Raw genomic sequence first — 26,283 nt, 5'->3', positions numbered from 1 at the left:
CATGATCCACCTCAGAGCAGAGCGCCATGCATAACTGCATGCATAACTGAGCTGCTTTCTGTGGAGCATGTGGTTATAGCACTRTTTTCTAAGAACCGTAGCTTCTCTCTCATGTGTCTTCTCTCCACGCATCTCATCTCATCCGTGTCAGGGAGCATAAAAATTTATGTACGCCTTCTATGCTCACTACAAGAGTGCATCTTTTACTTTATGGTAGCATCTGTGTAATTGCAGAGCAGCATTCAATCCATGTGTCTTAACWGTTAATTTCTCATGCAAGCTGAGGTGTTTTGTTATGTGTTTGTTAGATGTGATAGGTAACTACATTGTTATGACATGACAAGGCTGTCCAGGATTTTRATAGAATTCTGATAATTTCTCAATGTCCTAATCACTATGAAGATGGTAACATAAAACAGTATGAGAGATCCATTATTACCTACTGAAAAGAGCTGGCAATATTTTGGTAGAAAACCACTTTTTGTGAAGTGAACAATTCCTTTACCTATTCTCTGTAAGTGATAAAATAAGTGATAAATCTGAAAGAAAAAAGATCAAATGCTGCTGCTTGCATGTTATTTCATAATAGCTTTTTTAAAAAAGAAAACTGATTATAACTTTAAGGCTGACTRTTATGTCAGATGAAATAGGAAAGTTGACTTCATGAACTACTCATACAAAAAACAGTGAAATCAGAGCTCATGAATTACTTATAAAGGCCAAGTTAAGATCAATAAATGGCATGTAATGCATACAGAAGCATTTTCTCCAAGTATGCTGATGTCATGATTTTTTTCCTTGTGAATAAGAGCTGTGCAATACTATCAGCCTGAAATCACAAAATTACTTATCCTCAGGGTTTATTTAAAAATCTCATCTAAAGCTCTGGATTTTTTAGAGAATAAAATAGGTTATGAGGTGCAGACAGATGCCCATACTGAGGAACTAAGAAAACATTATGAAGTGTGGTTCATAACACAACTAACCTTAGAGATCCCACTTATTCTTAGGTAAAAGATATTTTAGGCAAACTATTCATTGCTAAGTAAAATCCACAGTGAGGAAGAGCCTAAACGCTAATGTGAATACTTAGTATACTAAAATTAAATTCCAAAATGAGGACTCTCTCTCAATCTGCCTGAGAGATGAGTAGCGTTCGTATGTGCAACCATTTTCTAATAAAGATAGTTGGCTTACAATATTGAGTTGTCGTCCTTAAAGGGGAAAATCAAAGCCAATACAATTGCTTTGAAGCTGGACAGTTGCTTTAAAAGGACTGCAGGTTAAGGAAAGTCGTTCATGGTTTCTGAATTTGTCAATATTTATGCACCAAAATAAGCACCTTTACCCTGTTRTTAGACATAAAACAGTCAAATGTAATAAATGAGAAAATATTCTGCTCCAGTGAGAGTTTTGGACAAGAAATGTCTTGCTAGCAAACTAGAAGGTAGAGGGTAGAGAATCGTCAGTGTCATTTGGACAAGGTGACAACAGAAGAATTTAAGAAAGTTGGGAAACTTCAGAAGTGCTGCAGAAAAGAGTGCTGTCTCAATGCACACCCAAGAAGAGATGCAGAAAAGGCAAACGGTAAATCACTGCAACTCAGATGCTAAGATAGTTGCCACATACTCCTCACTGCATTGTTTGCCTTGGCTGTATTTTAACTGTGTTTACTTGAGTGATAAATGTTATCAGAATATCCTATTTTTTTCAGCAGCTTGGTGAGTCACAGTAAAGAAGCAACAAGTCTTCCAAGCAATAGCTTGTGAAAATATCCTTTTTATATTTGCTTAGGTATTACTCATTTTGGATAATCTTAATATTTGTTCCATGGAATACTGCAAGCAATAACAAAACCTAAATATGGAATTAGATGGTAGTAGCAGTAAGAATTGGTGAGAATTGTATTCCAGCAGAGCCAGAGTCCACACTGGAAAGTTTGCAGCAGCACAGCTAAGAGGACCATATGCAGCATAAAGCATTAATTATATGGTTGCAACTTACTCGTATTGGACACATGCAGGATAATATGCCAGTCTTCACTAGCCTTGAGGAAACTGAAATGGATAAAACTGGATCCAGCACGTTGCTGTCAAGTAGTTGTATTGTTTCCTGGTAAATATTCTTGCATATTTTCAGGACTGTGTCTTTAGTTCCGTTTATAAAAAAAACACTTCAATCTCCAGTATGTAAATTGTTCCAATGTAGGCAGGACCATAAATAAGTTGTGTGTTTATTTCCATATATATATATAATGCAAAAGTTGGAAGCATAAGCAATATAACTCAGAAGAATAATTTTCATAGAAGAAAAAGGCAGCTCWTAGAATAAAAGCTCATTGATCAAATGGCATGAGTAGTAAATCTAGAAAATAACTGACTGTAGGCTGTGTCATCTTTATATCTTACGGCTGTCAAAGTCAGCAGGAAACAATTAGTAATTAGATGCAGCAATATTTTGCAGCATTATTTTTCACTTTTTGCCTCAGAATCCTGCATTCAGGTGCTCACACATTAACTCACAGCTGACTTGAAGGAGCTGTGCAAGTTTTTTATTTAAGATAAATGAGTAAATAAAGTGTGAAGACAATGAGCAAGAAGGAATTAGGTAACTAAACAGCCCTATCTTACATTTGTCCAAGCTGAGTACTTCATAAGGTGGCGGAGGTACATGATAATGTATTTAAAATGTTCATATACTGCCCAAAGAAGACAGAGTTAAGATTTTCCCATAAGCTTGTCTGGCATGTGTTAGTTTTTAAAACTATAATGCATTTGTTTGTTGTGGCAGTCCATTCTTTGGGGTTTCTAAAACAYTCAAGTGATTTGAAAATCTAAGAAAAATATAGACTTGGGAGGGGGGAGTGGCAATAGGCATATCATAGATGTGCAAATCAATTGCAGCAAGGTAAAGACTTGAGGAGGGACCAACTTGTCCGCGGTCGAGAACCATACGCATCTGATGTGGAATGTAGTGGCCACATCAGTTAAGGCATCGCAGTGATGATATAGACCTTTTAAACAAGAAAAGCMAGCTGGGAAGCTTGACAAATGCTGATATGTAAAGCTGTACAAAGATGGACAAGAGAGGATGTATTTCAAAAAATAACATGTTTTTATGAGCTGTGAGTTGTGGTGGAACAATGAGCACTGCAAGATTTTAGCTGCTGAAATTTTGGAAAAATCTGTTTAGGTTGAGAAAAAGAAAACTTTATAGGGTGTTCACAATTTTGTTACTCAAATGACTATTTTTTTTAGATGTAGACCACACTATTAATGTGGTCTCTAAATACARCTCTAAATACATACAAAGCTTTTCATTTGTTTACATTTGTTTAAGGTTCTTTTGCACTCCATAGCATTTACTAGGAATTAATCTTTTTTAAAAAAAAAAAATCTGCTTTTTTTTTCTCTTCTTCACAAAGAAAGATGCATTTTGTATTCAGTCTAGCAGGACTAAGAATATTTGTAGATGAGTGTTGTTAAATAGCCACAGTAAATGTCAAAAGCTGCAAATTCTGTCAAAGGAGCTAAGCATCAGAGAGTCACCTGTTTCTCACCATGTCACTTTAAATGATGTTACTAAGACACTTAAGCTGCTAGAGTGCCAAGGCCTCTCCACTGCTTTTATTTGATTAAGGATTTCCTAGACAAGAGCTAGAGAATAGTTGTCCTTAAGATGCTTCTACTCTGTTATGAGTAGAAGTGCTTAAGATGTGAATAATGGAGATAAACTGTTTTGTAACTTTAAAARTATGTTTTCCCTTTTCATTGTTCCTTAGAATGGACAGATTCATGAGACAGCTCAGAAGTAATGAAAAGTTCTCAGTTTACATATTTTTGAACTATTTAGTTAACTAAATAACAGATTTTTTTTTTCCTGGAAGCATTGATTAAGATGGTGAAATTAATTCTCCTTGTTAGTCTCTGTACTGTAGTTATTGTGGTTGTTATAAGCTAAAATCATAATTGAAAAATATTGGCAACTCAATTACAAGGTGAAGAGCTTTGATAGCTATTACATAAAGAAAGCATTGGAATAAATTACTTCAGTATCAGATTTAAACATTTGAACAGGAAAGTTTGTGCTTAGGTTGGTATAAATAATTGAAGTATATTTGTAAGCTCTAACACATATACATCGGTATTACAAGATGTAAAAGGCTTTTTGAATCCTTAGAAAGAAGGTAAAGAGTTTTACTTTGGAAACACAGCTAGTTGCCACCTRGTTGCTAGTTTTTGTGGATATTTTTCAGTCATGTAGCCAGCTTATAATAGGCTAAGTTGCAAAATACTGATTGTTCCCTGTACTTCTCGTAATGAAAAAAGTCTCAGGTTGTATTTGAATTCTTACATCCAACACAACTCATGTAGAAGTTAGGAAAACCCAAAATGCTGCCTGTTTTTCATGTACTTTTCTTTCAGCACAGCTTCTTACTAAAGTATTCATTGCATGAAAACAGCACAGGTACCTTGTTGGCTGGGTATGTACCCRGATGGTTCTTACTCTTAGCTGTATAAGCTTGAGTGTGTATCTTTTTTTGAAAGAATTTTCTTAACATTATCAATATATGAGCATCTGACTAAAATGCCAAATGCGAYTTAATCTATGAAATCCCTGCTGTGTAGATGTCTTAGAACATGTTACTTAAACTCAAAGYAGGAATGTGCAGAACAACATCAGTTTTCAGTACTCTAACCTTGATTGGGATGAAGACCATGAGGCAGTAACTAGTACRTGGTCAGAAAAGCCTTCTGAAGCTGTTAAAATGTAGGAATCTCTTTGTAGTTGCTAACTTGCTTGCGGTTTCCTGGCTTGCCAGGTTGCATGTGCAACCAGAGCAAAGGGACAGCATTTTCWCCTCCAGACCTGATGGAGGCAAGGCTGCGTGGGCTGCTGCCGTAGAGCAAGAGGAAAAGCCTTTCAAGTGTTAACTGGTACAGCCTTGAAGGAGTAGGCTGTGTCAGATGTCCCGCTTTAGCGTGCATGCACAGTACCGGTGTGTTCCTGTAGCGCACCCAGTAAAGGAGCACCTTCTGAGGAACTAGCACATCGGTGCAATACCACAAGAACGTTGCTATATAATTGCATTAGGTTTCTGAAAGCATGCAGCTGCCCAGAAGGAGCAATAGTATTTCCATGTGTATCAGTTAATTTACACTTACAGGAGGACTTCAAACAATACTTCAGTACCTGAAGTCCTCCAGTACTTGTAAAAGGTAAGATGGCACAGGAGGATAAGACTCCTAGAATACTGAATTAAAAACGTCCCTTGTGGTGTTTTGCACGTGGAGGGCAAAAGCGCTCCAAGAACAAGAACTCTAGATGCCCATCAGCATTGAGAATTAGGGACCCCTATTAGTAGGGTTGTTATCGATGGTTATCCATGATTGTTGATACCTAGTGATACCCATCCGAATCGAGAGTTCGGGAAGTGGGTAGGAATCGATCCCAGTCCAGAGCAAGAGGAATCAATGCGTATCGATGGGGCGTAATATCTTTGGATGTCATTGCCTAACCATGTGTCTGGAAAATGACACTTGTCACAAYCCCTCCAAAATCGAGCACTGCCAATATCGGTAGTTTCTGGTGCCTCTCAAGAGCAAAAGTGCTCCGAGAGTGAAAGCCAGAGATGCCAGGTTGAGACTGAGGAATTGATGCTYATCAATATGGGCTATTTCTGTTTTGATATATCTGCTGTTTGGTTTTTGGAGGAAAGAAGAATTGTTTTGTACTTTAAAATTTTCTTCTGGTATAAATTATTTGTTTCTTAATTCTTAATTGGGTATCCTTTTCATATTTTTTTCCTGTATTAGAAAGATATCATAAAAGCAGGATATCCGCAATTCAATACCTTCCTGCCCCCCCTTCCTCCCCCACTTTTTAGGATCAATTTTATTCTACTTTATTTTGGACCTGCCTCAGTGCATTCATCAGTAGTTCAACAGTTTGGGGTTTTTTGTTTCTTTAGAAATTAAGCATATATATCAGAAAAGAGGATTAAACACCTAATTTTCTTGGCAAACTTCTGTATGACTTCTTTAAAAGACTCAGAGAGGCAGTAAAAAAAAAAAGAAGAAAAAAAAGCATTTGGAGGTACACTGTTGCATAATTGCTTATAATAAATCATTTTCTACCTCTATATTATGTCTTATGTAGTGTTAGAATTAAGTATAATTTATGAGGATATTATAGTTCCTGTAGCCAATGAACTGCTTTATTTAACAATTACACTTTAGTCCTCAAGAAAAATATTTTGATAAATGACTTATACTACTTTTTAATTTTGATTGCAAAGATACATATTCAAAAGATCTGTTTCCTGCCAATGTTTTCCTAAAAGCATGCAAGTGAAATGAATCACTAAGCACATTCTGCTTTCCTTTCACCCTTCAAGTCACCCTTGTATGCTTTTCTTTTTTTTTTTTTTCTATTTTTAACTGAAACTTAGAATTCTAAAGTTATTTAGGTCAGAAGGGACCTAAGATGGTCATTTGGTCTCACCCCTTTGCTCAAAGCAAGGCCAACTTCAACAATAAATCACATTTACTTAAACTTGTCTCATCAACTTTTGGACACTTCCAATTTGTTGTGTGATATTTTGCTTGCAGCATTAAACCATTTTCCCATTCTCCTTTCCCCAAGGAATGGGACTTAGCATTGTCCCTCTTAAATAACAGTTCATCATGTTTTTATGAAGCCTCTTGAATATATAGGCTTAACAGCTTCAAAAATCACTTAAAATATTTGGGCCTATCTGAAYAGGAAATGTGTACTGGCCAAACTTCAGTTTCTGTTAATCTGATCTGTCTGGATGTTTCTAACCAGAAATTTCATGGTGGACCACAGAAAATCCCTTCCAGAAGAAGAAACAGATGTGATCCATTGAAATGATTTGTTTGTGTTTACTTAACATCCAAGTGTGAGGAGACTTTCTGTGAAACTGAAGTTTCTAAGTACGCGGTAAGTTTTGAAAATTAGATTTAATCTCCAAAGTCACTTTCAATTCATCCATTGAAAACGTACGTTGAAGGTAATATAGCAGCCCACTGGAAATACTCCTGTTTAATTGTCAGCATAGAGCTTGATCTGGAACAGAGCTCAGGGGATTGTTCTCTCTGTATTCGTCCCCTCTATAGGGTGCTCTAAAGATACTTATTAAAGTATTACCCTGACCCAAGGACCTTAGCTTTGCAGATGGGAAATTCATTACTTGCTTCCATYGTTCACAACAATTTCAGAGATTTTCTTTGATTTCCCTGCTTTAGGACTTGCATAACTACTTTTGCTTTTCCTCTGATGTGTAGATAAACGTGTTCAGTTATTTTCTATCCATGAACCAAGTTCTGACCTTCCTCATCTTTCTCTAAACTGGGGAATTTCTACATGATTTCTCCTTGCAAGGTACAAAAGTTATTTCATATCATTAATCAGCCCTGCTGCTATACTCTGCATCTAAAATGTGCAATCTGTCTTGCTTTCAATGTGTTTGGAGAAAAGTTCATTGTTTATTCCTTTAGCAGAATGTTCCTCCAAATAAAGTCCTGTTTTATGATTTTTATATTTAATGTAAAAGACTTTAAACTTTTTTCTTGCTTTCTTTTTACCCAAACATTCACTATTTGAAGGGTAGGGGGCTTTTTTTGTTGGTGGTAGAGGTTTTTACTTATGGGGGAGGGGCAGAGGGGTTGTTCCCTTTTATTTTCAGTAAAAGATGTCCTTAATTCTAATGTGTAGTAGTATGTTGTCTTGGGTATTACTTTAAAGTATTTTGAATATTATGGCATATGTTTACTGTAAGATTCTAATATGGTGCCTTTGGCACTTTTTTAGCCCTCTAAGCTGTTCCTCTTGATTTCATTTTAACAGACTTCCTTGGGTTTTATGTAGCTTTCTTTCTGAAACGAAGTGCTACTACAGTGAATCTGAAGGGATGTTTGGGGGTTCTGTTATCGGTCCTGCAAGAAATGTAGATTTTGATTTCAGTATTTGAGTGATTTCATGGTAACATTCCATAATGTAAACATGAAAGCAGACTTACAGCTTCATTATAACATCTATTTCCATTTYCTTAAGCTCTTTGCAAGTTGTATTCTCTTTCCTTTGACTCATGACAGCTCCAACAGGATAGGGAATAGGAAGGTTTATAGAACAGAGCCCAGTTCAGGAGAGCAGAAAAAACAAGTCCTTAAGCCTCCTGTAGCCCCAACCTACCCCAAGCTAGCTACAGAAAGCATTTCCCTGTCATAATATTTCAGTATTAGAGTTGCTCCTGACGAGTGATTTGGAACCGGCGAAATGTCCCGCAACACCCGATTCACAGTCACTGGCAGTCAGACCGGGGCTGCCTGCCCTCTTGCTGCTACTCCTCCGCTTCAGTTGTGACTGCTGTGTAACAGCTACGTTTTTCTCAAACTTGCCTTGTGGGACAACATATTGCTTTATATAATGTTAAATACACAGAAATCTTTGTCGAACAATGATGTTTGCATTATAGGGGAAGAGCAGTAAGTAGCTCATTTTTCTCATACACGCAGAAACACGGCAAAAAGACAGTCCTGCAAACAGTGAAGTTAAAAGATCCGTTTCTGCCTTAACTGTGTTCAACTTGGCCTTGATGCACATGAACTGTATAAATGCTATAAATTATTTCCAAGTTCACTTTACAATGGTCAGTYGTATAATTATCTGGCAACTGCCATTTCAGTGAGAACTGATCCAGACTGTATTTTCTTAGGCAAGTATTTGATACTTTAATAATAAATGTGGTTTTATCTTCTTAGAGTAATTCCTGTAGRAATATTAATAGCTGGATGGTGTTTTATCATATAGCAATTGGGTATACTCTCCATGCATAAGATGAAAGATGAGTCTAAAGCAGTGAAGCGATGAATCTTGTGGATGGGTGTATTTCAAAATGGAAATATCCCTTCAGTTGAGAAAAAGGATTTGCCATTGTCTGGAAAAGAACCAGAAGACTGAAATGAGATACTGTCATTAGATTTAAAATAATATTAATATTGGATTTTGGACACATTGAGCTGCTTCAGTATTTGTAAAGGAAGGCTGTGTAAACACTTAGTATTTATTAAAATTACTAATGTTACTGACAGAGGGCTTTTTAGAAACCACTATTTAACAGCACTGTAATCTTTACCATAAAGCAAGGAGTTTTGTGTTTTTTTTTTTTTAATAAATATATTTTCAGAGTTTCTGCAGGCAACTTCTGTCTTTGACAGACAGTTATCCTCCCACAGTGTCATCTACATGTAGCCAAGAATATAGTATTGCTGCTATAACCTTTTTATTATTCAGTGATATAGCTGCAATCCTGAATGAGAGAAGAAAATTAACATTTCCTTCCCTTCCCTCTTAATAAAGAAAGTCTGTTTCTCTTGACATTTTCAACATGCTTCTGGAGTAAATGCTGAGAATACTTATTTTGGGGATGAGTTTCTTTAAAGAGCTGCAATATGCTGATACATTTGCTGTAGTTGCTGCTGTGTTTTTTATCATAGAAATATGGATGAATTTTCAATTCTAAGACTGGCTAAGGCTAAAGATTATGTGAAGAGTGGCAATATTAGATCATAGTTCTTTCCATCTAAAGATCTAGGTGATTTGCTATTAAATCTGCTTTGGGACAGGCTTTTGCCTGAAAACTGCAGCTTGGAGCAGAAAGGGAAACAACTTGATTGTTTTTAAATAACAAACAAAYCAACCTAGAAAATCTTGGCAAACTCCAGTATAGGTTTTATTCCTGGAGAAGGTTTGCATTAATGTGGAGCTCAGATTTTTTGATTTCATCATTCATTTATGGTTCATAACAATACAATAGAGATTTAAAAGATCTTTTTCTACTATTTATACTTATTTCATCCTTCTAACATGACAATTATCTATCATATTCTAATTTTCCTGCAGGCTGACTTGGGTGATGCACCCTGTCTGCACCAATTCATTCCATTGATGAGCATCACCAACACTTTAATTAAAAACTGTTTTTTATGACAATAACTTGAAATGAAGTTACATCAGTAGTTGCTTGCTCCTGCAGAGCAAGGAGCTCCTTGCTCTAGTAATAAGCCTCTGTTTTAGTAACACTGGAAGAAATTGATTTTCATTTTTATTTCCCTAATAGCTTTGAATACGCTCTTTTTCCTACAATGAGGGATATTTTCTTGGTACAGTGCTTTTCATCCACAAGAGAACTTTGTATTTTTAAAATATAAAAGCATCTTAAGAAGGAAGCATACGAACAAAAGTTGTAATTATGGCAGGTAAAAATACAAATTAAAACTAGGATTAGCCAAAGATATCAAAATGTGCCTAAAAAATTAGAAATGGAGAAGATTTTGAAGCGATTAGTATATTAAATTAATCGAGGAATTAAATCAAAACCCTGAAGAGTATCACACAGATCACCTTTATTGGCCTTTATTGCAGAGGGAAGTATTTACTCTTGCTGTAAATAGTAATGATGTTGAGATGAATCATTTTCTGAAAATGAGCTGTCAAAACAGAAAGGAAGGCAACCATCTTGCTTTTCTTCCCAAAACATATATATTACCTATCAACAAGACATGAACTGTTTTGTGAAATACTACTGTTATAAAAACAAAAAATTATATGAAGGCCAGAAAAGACACTTCCAGCTCTTTTCTTTTCTTTTTTTTTTTCCTTCTCCTGCAGGAATGAAGCTATGGAATGACTTTGCTAGTTTCATATGAAAACACCGCTTTCTTACTAACACCACTGAAAAAGCTGAAATTGGAAGTCTTGCCTTCTGAGGCATCAGAAAATAGTGTTGTCTTTTTTCCTTAGATTCACTAGTACCTAATGAGTCATAATTTTTTCAGTGYCATTCCATGTAAAACATCTTTTATGTGATTCTCTGGGCTATAATAAGTTCATGCTGCAGTCTTACAAGTCAGAAAAGACTATCATCCATAAAACAAATTTATTGGAAACCAGATTTTGGTGGTTCTACTGCCTGTGAATTTTTCTTGGTCCCCCCTGCTAGGAGATTATTCAAACTACACTAAGTAGAAGAGACTAAAAATATTACGGTAGCATTTAGATGATTAGGAATCTGCTAATTGTGAGGATTTAAAGCTGAATTAGAATTTAAATTAAAAAAAGTCATTCTTTCAGTAAAGGAGACACTCAGCAACCCATGAATTATTTGGAATGAAGATCTGAGGTTCTTATAAATATACCATAAGATTGTTCAGAGGGAAAAATAATAGATTGGTCAAAAAATTTRTATGTGGGAATTCAAAATAGAGCAAAAATCTAGGAGGAAAAACTATCCAAGAGAAATTTGATTCAGAAGAAGCTCTAAAAGAGTGACTATTCACTTGAAAAATCAATTTGTTTTGAATAAGTGGAAAGAAATAACATGGGTTGGTCAGAAACATCTTATTCTAGAACATGTAGAGTCATGTACAGTTTGGGCGTTAAGACAGTGTTGGAGCAGCATGTGAAATATTTGAGCCAAGTCTTTGCTTTTGCCTGAATCAGTCACGTAGGTTGAAGCAATATCCCCTACAACCTTCTCAACCCTTTCAAATTTAAAAGCTTAGATTTTGATCTAAAAATGTTACAATTCTGTTAGGGTAATCATTCATAAAATCTTGCTTTTATTTCAATTCAGACCAAATTCTAATTATGAACCCTGAAAAGCTAACATGAAATTTTTTTTTATTCTGTTGCCGTCTTTATCACGTATTAAAAGAGGAAAGATGATAGCTGTTTGTCAGGTGTGTTTTTTGTAGTTTTATTATTGATTGTAATTGTATTTACCAATGAGGTAATGRACTGCAWTTTATTTATTTATTTGTGATTTCATTATATGAAATACATACACATATGTTTTGAAAGATGAAGCAAAACCTGTGGCATGCTACAGACACATAAGAAACAACCGTTGTTTTCTTTAATATTGATATAATAATGTGTAGAATAACAGAAAAACAGCTCAGTCTGAATGCAAGTCAGAACATTAGATTCAGATCAGGAAAGAACTTGCCTAAATCCAGATAATTTCTTCTGCACGTTTCAGATTAAGTAGTACTTTCCCCTATCAATATGAATTGGTCTATTTAGTGTTTAAGGAAAAGAAAGAACTTTTAATTCTCTTCTGTTCAAATATATATTTGCATTTTAAAGTATCTAATATACAAGACAAATCATTAAGGGCTTCAGACCTCAAACCCTTAARTTTTAATTGCATTCTATTGGTTGTCACAATCCATCATGTTTAGTCTTAAATTAATATGGTTGGGTAATTAACAGCCATCTAGTCTTCCTAGATGACAGCATTTTCTTTGTTTTTTTTATCGACTATGACTTTGCAAGTCAATGTTTTCAATTTCAGGGATGATTTTTCACAGGAACTGTAATAACACCATACCTAAGCCCAATTTTTTCCTGACAGAAAAACATTCACTAGAGTATTAAAATATATACAGACAGGGGAAAGTCTGAGAATGTACATGCATTTAGCAAACCTGATATAGAATCGTTGTTGCTCCTCATCACTTTCAGTAAAGACAGTGATAACAGACCTTTCATCTTTTCCAGTTAAAGTAGTTAAACCTTGGACTCTGTTTAGAAAAATCAAAACTAAACAAAATCTTACAGCACTTACAAAAGCAAAACATAACATGCAGAAATTTGTCTTGTTCCATTTATTACTGTTTCTCCCTCCCCCCCCCACCAGTATGGGGAAAATAATATCTGAACAGGCTTTGCTATAGGTCACCATTGTTTTGGTAGTTCAATCTGTTTTGAAAGGCATGTGAACTATATCAGAAGACTGATTTTGCCTAGTTAAAGTATTTCTAGAGAGCCAGAATTCTCACTGTCCTGTKTCAGAAGGTGTTTCTGTTCCATACTGCTCCTTCCTGGAGAAGCAGGAGAGGTGTGCGGACACAGTATCTGAATCTCACTTACACAAGATGCAGAGCTGCTTCACAGCCTAGTTTTCTTGAACCTAAAAATTTGTCTGGTGATGAAGACGGTGATACCCTCTTTTAAACAATCATGTAAAACTATCTCCTGTAATATTGTAGTCTCAGGTTATGAAATCCTAGCTAGAATGTTTTGCTTGTTGGGACTGTATTGCTGAGAAGGCAGGAATAGTTGCTTGCTGTTTCAGGAGAGTCTTTTCTCTCCCTTAAAAAGGGGAGAAAAAGATGATATATCACATCAGATTACAACAGTTGGTACTGTGATTCTAAAACTATGATTTATCAAAGAACATCCAGTTTGTCTATAATATTCATCCTGCATGTCCTACAGCTGGTCAGCCACATGTTTCCGTGCTTCTGTCCTGACTTAAGTGATAATGACTCTTCAGGCTGGGCAGTGGGATAAGCTAGAATCAGCTGTGATTTTTTTTTTACCCTTTTCCTGATTGTCTGATTTCCTCTAAACTGACAGTAAAGTGCTCAGGGAGATGGGGGACATGTAACTGCATAAAAAGAGAAAATGGAACAGAATTTTCTACTGAACTTTCCATCTTAAGGAGAAGTCATCCAAAACCAGATTCTTTGTCACTAATGAAATCAGAGCAGCCAAGAGAACTGCAATTTGGGAGAAGCAAGAGGGAATGAGCCCTGCAGTCCACCTACAGTCCTGCACTTACACCTAATTTGAATAGTTTCATGATGTTGAGATATTGAGGATATTATGWTTTTTTTAACTAGTATGGTGAAAGACTGAAAAATCACTAGATAGCATATGCTGTGCACTACTCCAGTATATTATTCTGACCACTGTTACTATTGGTCTAAAGAAAAAATGACTGACTCTTGTGGACCCCCTAAATAAAGACACCAGCATCAGCTATATTATATAGATGAAAAAAGATGGTTAGCTATAGTCTGAGTAGTTAATTGGTTAATTAAAATATGATGGGAAAGGGAAAAAACTATTATTTTTCTTCCTGAATCAGCATATCATGTGTTAAAGTCCATGTACTTAACTAGAATACATTAGAAATAAATGTTCATTTTAAGTGAAGCACATGTATAAGAGCCTCATGCATAAAATGAACCCTCTTCATTAAGGAAATTTAGAGAAATGCTTTACGGAAGCCCTTGCTGCAAGTTTCACAAACATCTAGAAGGTTTTTTGTTGAGGATCTGCATTAGCTGTGTGCCTAAGGCTAGGCACAGAGCAGCTTGTCCTGTTGCCCTCCTTGCGCTGGGCTGCATCTCTTGCCCCTGCCCGTCGGGGGCATGGGAGGCGGCCAAAAGGAAACCTGTGGGGCAGGATGAGCCCACCCTGTGGTGAGGGCTGAGCCCAGCTCCTCTGCCCCTTTGCTGTTGCGCTCTGGTGCGGGGCTGTTGCTGTGGGGGAAGGACGAGCTCTTGGCGCGCGTTGCAAGGTGCATCCCTYGGCACCTTCGTGCCCGCCTGGTGCAGCTCGCCGTGACCCATCAGCAGCCCAGGCTTTGCTCGCAGGCTTTTCCTTCCTGAGCTTCAAACTTGCTGGCTTCTGGGGCTAAGACCCAAGTTTCCTGCCCAGCTGCTGCAGGAGGCAGCAAAGGAGCCAGTGGGGCTGAGGAGTACACTGGTCACTGGAAGCTTTTCCTCCTTATTGCCTTTGCAAGATCTCTCCTCCTACCCAGCTGGCAGTTGCCACCACAATTACTTCACCTTCTCATTTGCACTGGGAGTTATTTTTGAGAGTGGGTCCACCTGTGCCTTGTCTAGCCCCTTGCCATGCAGCCGGGCTTGCTCTGGGGGAGCASGGCAGCCTGCAAGCAGCAAGGTGAGGAGGCGCTTGGGAGAGGAGCTGGGCGCCTCCGGCCCTGAAGCCATGTTGCGTGTTTACAGGTAATTTATCTGCCATCCTGTGTGAGTCTGATTGTGTTCACTGCAAAACTTCTGCAATGCAACAGCACAGGGTAAAAGAAAGGGCAACTCATTAGAATTCATTTCTGAAGACTTGATGTGTTGGTTTAACTATTAGACTTTGAGATGTTTCTGAGTATCTAACAAATGTGTATAAAAATACTTCTGAGAGCAGAAAAACCTTTGGATGACTTTTCAGAAGTATGTGTAGATCGGTTTCTGCTATCCATTATGCCTGCGTGTCCTACTGTGTGGGTGAAAATATTTGACGTAAGAATTTTTAAATGCCTTTCTGGTGGTGATAGAAAGGCTCCTCGTTCCTGAATGAAGCAAATAAGACAATTGTTACGTGGACGGTTTAGAACACCAGACTTGTCTTTTTTCTCCTTTTTTCCTCTTTTTGCYTTCCACTGTGCAAAAATATATTCAGTAATTACCTGTCAAGGACATAGAAATACAGAACTTGGAGAAGAAATAAATTCAAAGAGTATAAACAGCTATAGTTGTTATCATATTTGAAAGAGAAGAACTGAGAGACGCTGACCTGAGAAATCTGAAAATTTGGAGCAAGTAGTGCAGGAGTTTGAGTTGTCTATTTTCTGATGTTTCAGAGGGTCTTTATATTGTGCTTTGCRATTTAAACAAAACATAGGTTTGATGTTGCCAGGCACATGGTGTTTTTCCTAAACAGGTCTGGCAGCATGTACTGCCCCAAAATTTCCTGGAGAGTGTTGCATGTGTGTGTGGTGTGTGTGTGTGTGTTTTTTAAGTTTTCATCTCCTTGTATTTAAGTTACAAATTATGAAACTTCCTGATGAAGAGCTGGATTTTGGCTATGGAATTTCCTTAAACTGCATCAACAGGAAAACCCTGACCTGAAACTGCCTTCATGTAAATGCAGAACCCCTGAGTACCTTTTTGGCCTTTGGGCCTATTTTTTCCCCTTATGTTCCCACATAAAACAATTGAATGCCTTTAAAAGGTGATGTATTCTAATGAATTTGCACTTTCTTTGGTGCAACATCACTAAGAAGGTCCTTGAATTCAAGCTTCTGTCTGGAGTTCTGACTCAGTGAGGCTCTGGAAGTTAGTATCCTGACGTTTCTTTTGGTCCCGGTTGTATACTCAGAAGGACTGCTTTGGCAAATCGTTATATAAATCTTCTACATAGTTATTTCTGAAAAATACCAATGTGTTTTGGTGATTTCCTCATTACTCACAGAGAACTTAACTGTGGAAGGCGATACTGCTTACTGTTAAACCTGCTTGTACTCCAGGATGTTTGTAGTGGCTGAGAACAAATGGTGYGTTCTTTCAGGTTTTCAGTGTAGATTTGATAAAAGTCCTGTCTAATTTTAATGCATCTAAAATAGTCTCATATCTATGATCAGTAACTCATAATTAATAATTAGTTATTTAAACAACTATGAAAAAAATAAGTTCAGAAGTCATAGGAGAGCGTAGAACAGAACCTGTGTTCTTGGCAAATGCAGAGTAAAAGTGGGCTATTACCAACATTAGAGTCAGGCGTGACTCCTAACAAACCTTTAAGTTTTTAAGTTTGCACTGGGGGTGACGGGACCTGTGTCYGTCCAACCTATAAATGCTGCTTAAAGACTTTCCTGTTAGATACCACCTTAATAAATAAAGCCAAATTCTCCTACTTCTGATAAATATGATTTGAAAACATGTAAGTATGTATTGGTGAATTTTATTGACTTTTTAAAAAATGTGAAACCTAGTTCTTTCTGTAAAAATAGATTGTACCTGTTTTTAATAACCGTGAAAATGTTTTATGCCAGGTGGACCCCGGGCGCTGGGTCCTCTGGTAAAAATATATATTCACACGTAAAAGAATATCAGTGTACATATACAATACATGCACAGACTTCATACAAGCAACCTTGATTTTGAGTTCTCATAGTTTTTGATTGCCAGACTTGTTTTAACTTTTTGAAGTGGAATTCGTATCTTAAAAGAACTTAAATCCTTATTAGAAAACTAATGTAAATTTTTGCCAGTTACATAATGAAAAGTTAAATAGTGCATGAATGGGGTGCAGGAATCTGTTACTTTTGAAATATATACTTATATCATTATTTAGAAAGAAGATAAAAGTTCTAAGTGCAGTATGTTCTAGATGACACTGCAAAGGAAAAGTGCAACAGTTAGGTCAAACCATGATGGAGCTGCCATCTGGGAAAAGAACAAAAACRTTGAAAAACACAGGTTACAAAGCAAATGAAGAAAAGGAAGACTACAGGTAACAAAATAAAAGTGAGAAATGAGGAGGACATTCAAAAAGGAGGAATAAGAGGGGAGGRAACTGAGGGGTGAGGGATACGAAATACAGATCAGGTGTTAATATTTAATGGAGACATTTTAAGGGCTGTCCTAACAGCTGTTGGTATTTCTAGTCAGCCATAGGACTGCTCTGAAATATCCTGTCCATTCAAATGAATGTATCCAACTACCCTGTTTTCAAACAAAAAAGTYTGTCCATTCTAGATACAGAAAGAGATCTTAATACAAAAGAGTTTGCTTATTTCTTTCTTAATTAAAAGCTAAGCAATCCAGCTTCTCTCCCCCCTCCCCAGTTTAGTCGAGGTTTTTGATGCCACCACTGAAATGGCTGTGTACTATATAGATARCTGGCATTTTGCCTTAGCTGGCAGGCAAGCAGATGTGCTGTATGCAAAATGAGTTTCAGATGATCTTAGGGAAAAAAACTCATTGCAGTAGTTTTTTGAGCCTTGATGTGGTGAAAGCATGGATTATTGTGGCTTTGGTGAACCTGATGCACCTGTGGATGTTGTGGGAGAGGGTTTATGTTACATACATTTTGTATTTCTTTTTCTGCCTAGTCAGGATGGTCCTTACTACATTTTTAAAGTAGAATCCCAACSTGTGTCTTCTGATATAAAGTCCCAAAGCAAGAGGTATTTGGATGAGTGAAGGCGAAGTAACAATAGCGTAGTACTTCAGGTTACGGCTGGTAGGCACYGTCAGAGTATTGGACTGATGGTTTGCTACTTTGATTTTTGATATTGAAATATGAAGTCTAAATAGAGTAATCCAGCAACGAAGCACGTTTTTATTGTGTAGGGAAACTTTCATGCTTCACTTTACGCCCACTAACAAAGCTCCTTTAGATAGTGTTTTTTGACAAAGAAATATGAATAAGAAGTTAGTGCTATTAGAAAAAGAAAAAAAAAACTTTCCAAGAACATTGGCTTTTGGCTTTAACAAGTGGGACTTTATAGTCAAAACTGCTGATACAGACTTACCTAAGCTTTCATGTGTGAATTAGTGATAAACTTCAGATGTTTGTTGTAGTAATATTGACACTGCCTAAGTCAGTACTGTAAGTCAGGCAGTTCACTCAGGCATTGAACTGTGGTGAAACCTTGGACTGTAGCATAATTATGCAAGATGCAATGTCAGTAATTTCTGTTCATTTATCAATGCACATCTCAATTGCTTTAATGATGTCAAATGCTGCATAATATTATGAGCCCTTGAAAGAGAAAACTGTTGTTCAGTGGACTCTCCTTCAAGTTACTTCCTTTCTAGGCTATGAAAAAAATAGAAACTGTCATTTAGCTGACTATAAGGTGAGAATTTGAATTTCCTWTGTTTTATTGTTTATGCTGTGTATGCAGTTGTTTACAATGAACTATGAGGAGCCCTGTCCTTGGTTGTAAATTTAAGATGTCTTTCCCTTTCATCATTTACTGTTTCTGGCTTATTTTGGGAAGGTTTTATTATCCAGTATTATTTTTGTCCATATATCCATCTTAGCAGTGACTGCTTTGTATTCAAGGACCCATGATAATTTTTCCAGAATTATATTCTCAAGGTTATCTCCATATCTGTGCTTGTTACAGTAACCGCTGATTTCTGACAACAGAATCCACTTTTCTTCGGCAGTGCTTAACAGATAAGTTCATTGCTTTTATTATACACAAAAAAGGCAGGCATGAATCTTTATGTATGTTATAGCTGAATAGCTTTAGTCTTGCATGCTTTCAGCAGCATCTATTTTCCACTATTCACAGCTGTTGTTTTCTTGGAAAAAACTACACTTTCACCAGTCAGATCATCTTATGTTGAGAAATGCTGTAAACTTTCCAGATTTCATGGGGGAAGTCCTGACAGACTAAGCCTGAAGAACAGTCTTGTTCTTCAAAAATATTTGGAAAAGCTTTATATTATATTGGRAAGCTTTATGTTGAATATTTGGAAATTTAGATCCAGATATTTGAATTATTTTGCTGCTTCTAAAACTCAGGCGTTTGTCATGAAATTTATCTGCATCTTTTCTATATTAATCAAGCTAATATATGTTTATTTCATTTTTGCTATTTTGCTATATTCCTTGCAAACACTTTTTGTAGTCTCCAGTATGTTTCTTTTTTGTCTGCTAACTTGTTGAAACTTTAAGTTTCTAGTGGATGTTTTCCATTAGAAATTGGATTTTCCACTCTCTCTGCCTCTTTTCTAGTCTTGTGAAAGTACTGCATATATTTACACCATTATTCATTCAACTTTGAAGCATTCAAGAAAACCATTTTAAAATACTGGACTAAAATTAATAGGAATTAGTTGTACTCTGAAATTTTATCTATTCTTCTATTCACTACTGAAAAAGTAGTCTGCATTGGAAAACTGATTTCTGATCTTGATTACTGAGCATTTGGAATAACATCAGATTTATTGAGAYAAACTTGTGTTTACTTGCCAAAAATTGCTCTAGCTACTGGCAGCCAGCTTCTAATTCACTAGTTTGCTCAGGGAGGTTTCTATCTTCTTGATAGCTGCAGAAGGGCATAGGTAGTGTTACTTTTTYGTATACAGTCTAAGTATCAGTTCTTGGCCTCACTACTTATACTTCGAGAGAAAATTTTAGATACCTAAGCTGGAATAATTTCTYTCTGGGGATTGTAAAATAAGTGTGGAAAAAGGCAACAAGAAGCMAGTCTGTTCTGTTTAGAACTGCCTGGTCATAATCTATTCCCCCCGAATTGTGATGCCTGAACCTTTTGTTTGGTTAGACTCCCTCGGAAGAAAATTGGGTCGTAACGATCCCAATCATCTGCAGCAGAATTTTCTGGAGAATATGCTGGTGACATCAGACGTAGATGAGGAGAAACAGAAAGTTCTTCAGCCTGAGTTAAGCCAGTGGTAGAAGAGCTTTTATCTCCTCCTGCACRGATGTTAGGTATTGGAGACACCCAAGTGAACAATAAGATAGATTGAGCAACGTATTTATCCGTGCCTCTGTCATTTCTCTGATTGCGGTTGCATTATGAAGGATTTCTTAATGTGAACCAGTATTTCTGCCAAACAGTTATTTCCTTGATATTTTTAAACATTGTGTGGTGAATCCTCTCTGTAAAGTGGATTTTCATACCAGGAATGGAGTTTCCTCTGCTTTTTACCTATTAAAAGTTATTCTTCTTTTCATACTGTTAATAGAGGCATGTACACCAAGATGTGACAACTCAGTACTGAAGTGTGTTTTTTTTTTTTCCCCACTCAAGCAAACTGTACTGTAAAAGGCTAATAAACCAAAACCTTGGAATATTATTTCAATAAAAGGTTTATTGAGAGTTGTCTTTGTAGAAACTTTTGCTCAAGCTATTGCTTAAGAATGCTGTGTTCTAGAACAGTAGATTTTCAGTCAGAATATTYATTGGAGGTGTAAGAGATTTAAGCTCCCATTATTTGATACTTTTGCAGCCTATATGTGTTTTACGTGACTAGATAGGGAAGAAGTATGTATCAAGACATTCAACTGAATTGTGTAGCTTTCTAACCAGTTAAAAGACTGACATCTCTGAAGSGGTGGCTCTCTGGCTTCCTCGTGGATATTTCTTGAAAGGTCTTGCTTTTGTTTTGCTTTGAGATCTTATTTTCTAGTCAGGCATAATTTCAATCTGCGGGAGTGACACTGGTGTTTGAGTTTAATAGTATGCGAGWGCAACTAGGCCGTACCAGCATGACATTTCTACGCTATTGGCAAAGATTAGATGGTGTTTAAAATTGTTTTCCTGATACATATGGGTACTTTTTTTCCTCTGAAAACTTGAGACAGGGCCCTGTGTGTGCTGAAGCCAATCAACCTGTTCGACTTGTGTTTTGTTTAGGTTGTGAACGCCACAACTCCACAGGTGGTGATGGATGYCTGCCTTTCCAGGAAGTGCCAGGTACATCAGCAACGTTAATGGAAAGGACCAYGACCCGATTTCTATAAGCAGGTATGTGCAGCATCCCCTGCCCCCCTTTTTTTTCAAGAACTGTTTTTTTCTATTTTTTTAATGCATTTGCAGAGTTTTTCTGAAAGTGCTATTTCTGAGAGCGTGATTAACGTTTTCTTCATTTAGATCTTGTYTTATATTAACCAAAAATATAAATTTATTCATGTAAGTAGATGTTGTAACACCCGAGTTAGAGCAGTCATGCTTCACTAATGAGCGTTGGGATGCTGTGTGTAGTCATCCCCTCATTCAGTACTGTATGCCTATTTAATGGAACCAACTTACTCTGCCATTTGCAGAAATACATTTCTTGTAATATTGGACTCAGTTCATTACACAGTAGCTAATTTAATAAGTAGAAGTTTTTCACTTGGAGATTTGAAAACATTGCGAGTTTGACAATCAGGCTTTTACCTTAGAAGTCCATGGGTTTCCCAAATGAGGGCTGAATAGCTGGAATACTTTTCAAAGCCTCATTTACAGGATGAGTGTTAATGAATCTTAGTTCACCCATAAATGTACCTCAAGAAATAGGGAAAATATTCTTGAGAYTGGTGTTCTAGTTTTAGATAACAGTATGTCAATCTTTGTTTTAATGACATTTTGCTAATATTTTGGAAAACTTTGAACAATGGTATACTTGAATTCTGCTATTATATTCTCATTTTAATTGCTATGAAGAAGTTTAAAGTTTTTGTAAATAAAATGCAAATGATCTCCAGTACACCAATGGTTTTCACCGTAACCCAGAAGGCCTTTCAGTGACTTTGACTTTGGAGTTAACTGTGTGAGGGAAGTAACGTATTCTGTTCTTCCATAATTGAACCTTTTGGGATATTTTTAGTTTGTTTTCAGGAATATAAGTGATTGATTGTGTGTGTTCTAGTAGCAAATCTATCTCTCATTGCGAATCCTAGTATCTTGGTTGAGTGGGAGAAATTCTTGCTTGTGGAAGATAGAGGAACACTCTGTCTCAAAGCTGTTCAGCGGTAGCTGGGGCAGCAGAATCACTGGGATGGAATTGTATTGGTGCTGTCCTGGTAAAGTTCCCCCTCTGCCTCAGTGCACGGTGGAATAAGTGTGCAACGGGAAAACCACAGGTGTCTGAATTTTTCTCTTTTTCAGAAATGTWGAATAATTGCGTACTGTGTCTCTTRTATCTCGCCACTCCTCTTTTCTTACTGGAACTTCAAATCAAGGAGAGAATGTGGCCTTTCACGCTCATGAGAGTGGAATAATACGTTTGTGAATTTTACCGTGTGTTCTCCCTGATCTTGAGACTTCTCTGCAGATATAGCTCTTTGGTCATCGCTATACATTTTAGTGAAGTTACCTTGTTTTGAACAGATGTTTATACATGTGTAAAGAGAAGATGATAAACATCATCTTGAGAGAGACGCTTGAGGGACTTTGCTATTACAGTGTTTAAGCTRTTTAAAACTAGTATCTTAGGAGCTATTTAAGTGGGTGTGATTTTAACAGTTGTATGTCATTATTTAAAAGAAATCTTCTACATAGAAATATACCTTTTTTAGCCTCTGTATTCTTTGCCTTCAGGAATGCAGTTGATTTTGAATATCAGAATTAAAGATTTTAAGAGTACTCTGTTTTTCCTAAAGTAAGTAAAATTTTTTTTAGTTATTTGTTGTGTGAAAATATCCTCTAAGTTATACTACTTGCATCATATATCCTAAAATGTTTTGCAATATAAGCATATCTTATAGGATACTTGTTTGGAATCCTATGAATTCCATTACATAGTGAGGCACCTAAATGTTAGCAATGATAATGCTTTATATTGTGATAAATAAGTTTCCTTTACATCTAGACTTTTATGTTTCCTTTTACTTGCTTGGTAAAATTCCTATATACTTCGGCTTTGTAACAGAACAGCATTCAAATTCAAACATGATTCCTAAGTGGCTTTGTTTGTCTTAATATTTATRCTTTCAAGTATAAAAGAGGAATTTGGCTGCAATTCCTAGAAGGTACATCTGAGCCTTTTGAAATTTTTTTTTTAAGTACAAGAAAATCCCAGATTCTTGTAAGTAAAACTTTCAAACTTCTTCCCTGCCCCCACCATACTGTAAAATGTCAGTACAAAAAGGGAAYTTTAGTTCTTTTTGATGTTGAAAGAGAGAGAATTCCAAGTGCAAATAGTATTACTTGAGCATATYTTTGTGTTTTTGAATGTATTCTTACTTATTTTGTATTCTTATTTCCCAGTATTTCAAAATTTTCAACTGAGAAGAAACAAGAGCTCATTTAGTATACTAAGGTTAAGRAATACCTCTCTTTATGCTACAATTTCAATCCTTCAGTTCAGCATGTAAAAATTTCAAGSAAGAAGTTACACTCAAGTGTGGATTGAGACCCTATTTGAAATGCTTTGTTTACCCCCTGCCCCATGTTCCTAGCTAGAAATATAAACTCAGATACACCTTTTATTCTCAAGCATTGTACGGTGTTCTCAGATGCTTAACTGAGACTTAATGGTAGGAACTGCAAGCAGCAAAGTACTTAAGATCCTTTGTCAGTGTAGCTCTAAGTTTCCTAATTTGACTTTAGATCTTGCTGTCTTGTGAGCCAGAGGCATTTTTTTTAAAATCCTGTAGCATTAAAAGTAGGATTTAAACCTTATTTAATCTTTCATTCTGACACTGCTGCTTTTGGTAAATACATAGTTGCAAAGCTGTATGTTTATTCTCCGGATATATTTTCCTTTGTATTAAAAGATTACATGCGATTTTATTGTAACTTTCATTATCTAGGCAGTTTATTTACTACTAAACTTTATGTAGTGAATAGTGGGACTTCAGAGCCTTACAAATYGCTTCCATGATAAAGCTGCAATTTTCATGGAGAATTCTGGAGGACTGGAAGGTAATAATGTGYGTAATAACAAATATTAATGTTGTTGTTCAGAAGAACATCTATAGAGGAGTAAGTAGGCTAGAAAATGAGAGAATGTTTCACTGGCTTAATTAAATCAATTATGATTAAAAATCTTAATCTGGGAAAAAAGTAGTACTTGAGGATTGATTTGTGACAGATTTTAGAGAAATATTACAGCAGGTAGATTTTGTTAGAATTTACTTTTTGATCATTGACTGTGATATTCTGGTAATACCCTCTTTTGAAGAATCAAGGTGTAGCAAGGATGCTATGTTAGTATATACAGTAAATTACTTATAATTACTTGAATGCCTTTTTCAGTGTTCAGTACAAATTTATTTTAGGTGCCATGTTACTGGCATAGTAGCTGTCAAAAATCTAGAAAAACTTGGTAGTTTCTTTTTCCTCTTAATAATGAGGGACGGGGGAAAGCTAGCTCTGATCAGAGATGGAAAAGGTTGGAGTCCAGGTCTTAGAAATCAAATATCTTTACTGGCATTTTTAGAGCAAATCATGTGAGCACTTATCCACTGCTACGAGGACTGAGTAGCCTGCAAATTGTACAGACAGAGAAAAATATGTATGTATTAAAAATCTGTATATGTAGAATTACATCAAGTTTTTAGCATCAGGTATTAAACACTGGGGGAAGCTAATAAAAGCTAAAGCACTTCTGCTTTCTTCCTTTTCACCAGTAAAGTCACAGTGATCTCTGATCTACAGAGTATTGGCTCTCTTTAGCTGAGTGTTTGGACTTGAGGGAACACACCTGCACATTCAGCAGCTTGTTTTTAAGATTGCAATGTAATAAGAATTGTATCTTATTTATAGCACATACTCTGTATTGAAACAAATGTAAGACAGATAGCAGCTTGGATGCATGTGTCTGGGTTAGGGAGAAGAGTGTTAGGACAGATAAACATTTATTCCTATATAGTGCAACATTTTGGCTCTGAATGGGTATCGGAGAAAGGGATGGCATTTTTTTTCTGATATCTAGGACACACTGGAATTTGCAAGCATCCAAACCTGAACAGCTAACTGCCTCTTAAAGCTATTTCTCGCCTGTGTAATTTCAGACATAACAGCAGTGAATCATAAGATTCCAGTTAAGATCTTTATAATCCTGTTTTCACAGTTGACAGAAAGCCAGGCCTTATCAGCAGCTGATAAGAGATCTGCCTAATAATGTAGTTAGTTTTCTCTGAAAAGYGTAAGAGATGAAAAGGATTACTGGATACACTTTTATTTGTATCCTTGGTGTTTCAGTCTAAGAGTTTATCTTTACTTGTATGCTAATGACAGTGGGACTAGCAACTGGTGTGTAACAACATAAATCGATTTATATGTGTGAKAAATAACATTTTTACAACTAAATGCAATGTTTGAGCCAATGGTAACGCCTGAAGTGTTGGAAGGGCAGATGGAAGAAGGATCTGTTGAAGTACAGAACGCCGAGAGGATTTGCTGTTCTACTAACCTTTCACAACACAATATTTTCCAATCTTTTACTACTCCTTGGAGTAGAAGGAGTACAGCTGTGAAGGAGTTGGAGCTATACAAAGAAGGAGTCTCAAAGTTTGGGCCTGGGTGGCAGGGAATTCATTGATATAGGAATTAGGAAATCTATTTTCAAGCTGTCTAACAGCTTTTTCTATAATACTGCACARCAGCAACTGCTAGGACTAAGTCTACTGAGCAACAGTGGCTGCTTAGATGCAAAAATTGCTGGGACAAGACTGTAAATGAAGCAGTGTTTCACTACGTTACTTGTGGGAGTGTTTAGTTCTCAGAGAAAACCTGAAATCATGAGGACAGGTTGAATTCTGTCTGGCACATCATGTCTTCCTGCATCACAATTTCTATGTTGTCTTTAACAGATACCAGGAAAAAACCCACACCAAATAATGAGCTTATGGAAATCAGAAGGAATGCTAGATTCAGTGTCTGAATTCTTCCAAATTCAGTGATTCTTCCAAATACAGTGGGTCAAATTAAACAATCAGTGCTGTGGTTGTGCTTAGTCAGTTATAGAAGCAACATTTGCCATTCACTGTATGTGATGCCTCAGAAGATAAAGCCTAATGTCRATAAAGTACGTGAGTTCTAAGCACATGAATAATCCTATTGACTTCTGCAAAAGTATTCGCTCCCCTGGAAAGCTACGCCTATGCTTGGTGAATGAGAGTACATATGCAGGAACATTTTAGAGGATCGGGAACGTGCTTCTGAAAAACATCTTCTGATGGTACTTACTTAGGCAC

Source organism: Rhea americana, unplaced genomic scaffold (assembly GCF_003343005.1).
Source record: "Rhea americana isolate MKP2758 unplaced genomic scaffold, rheAme1 scaffold_22, whole genome shotgun sequence".
Taxonomy (NCBI): Eukaryota; Metazoa; Chordata; class Aves; order Rheiformes; family Rheidae; genus Rhea; species Rhea americana.
This window is presented reverse-complemented; position numbering follows the sequence as displayed.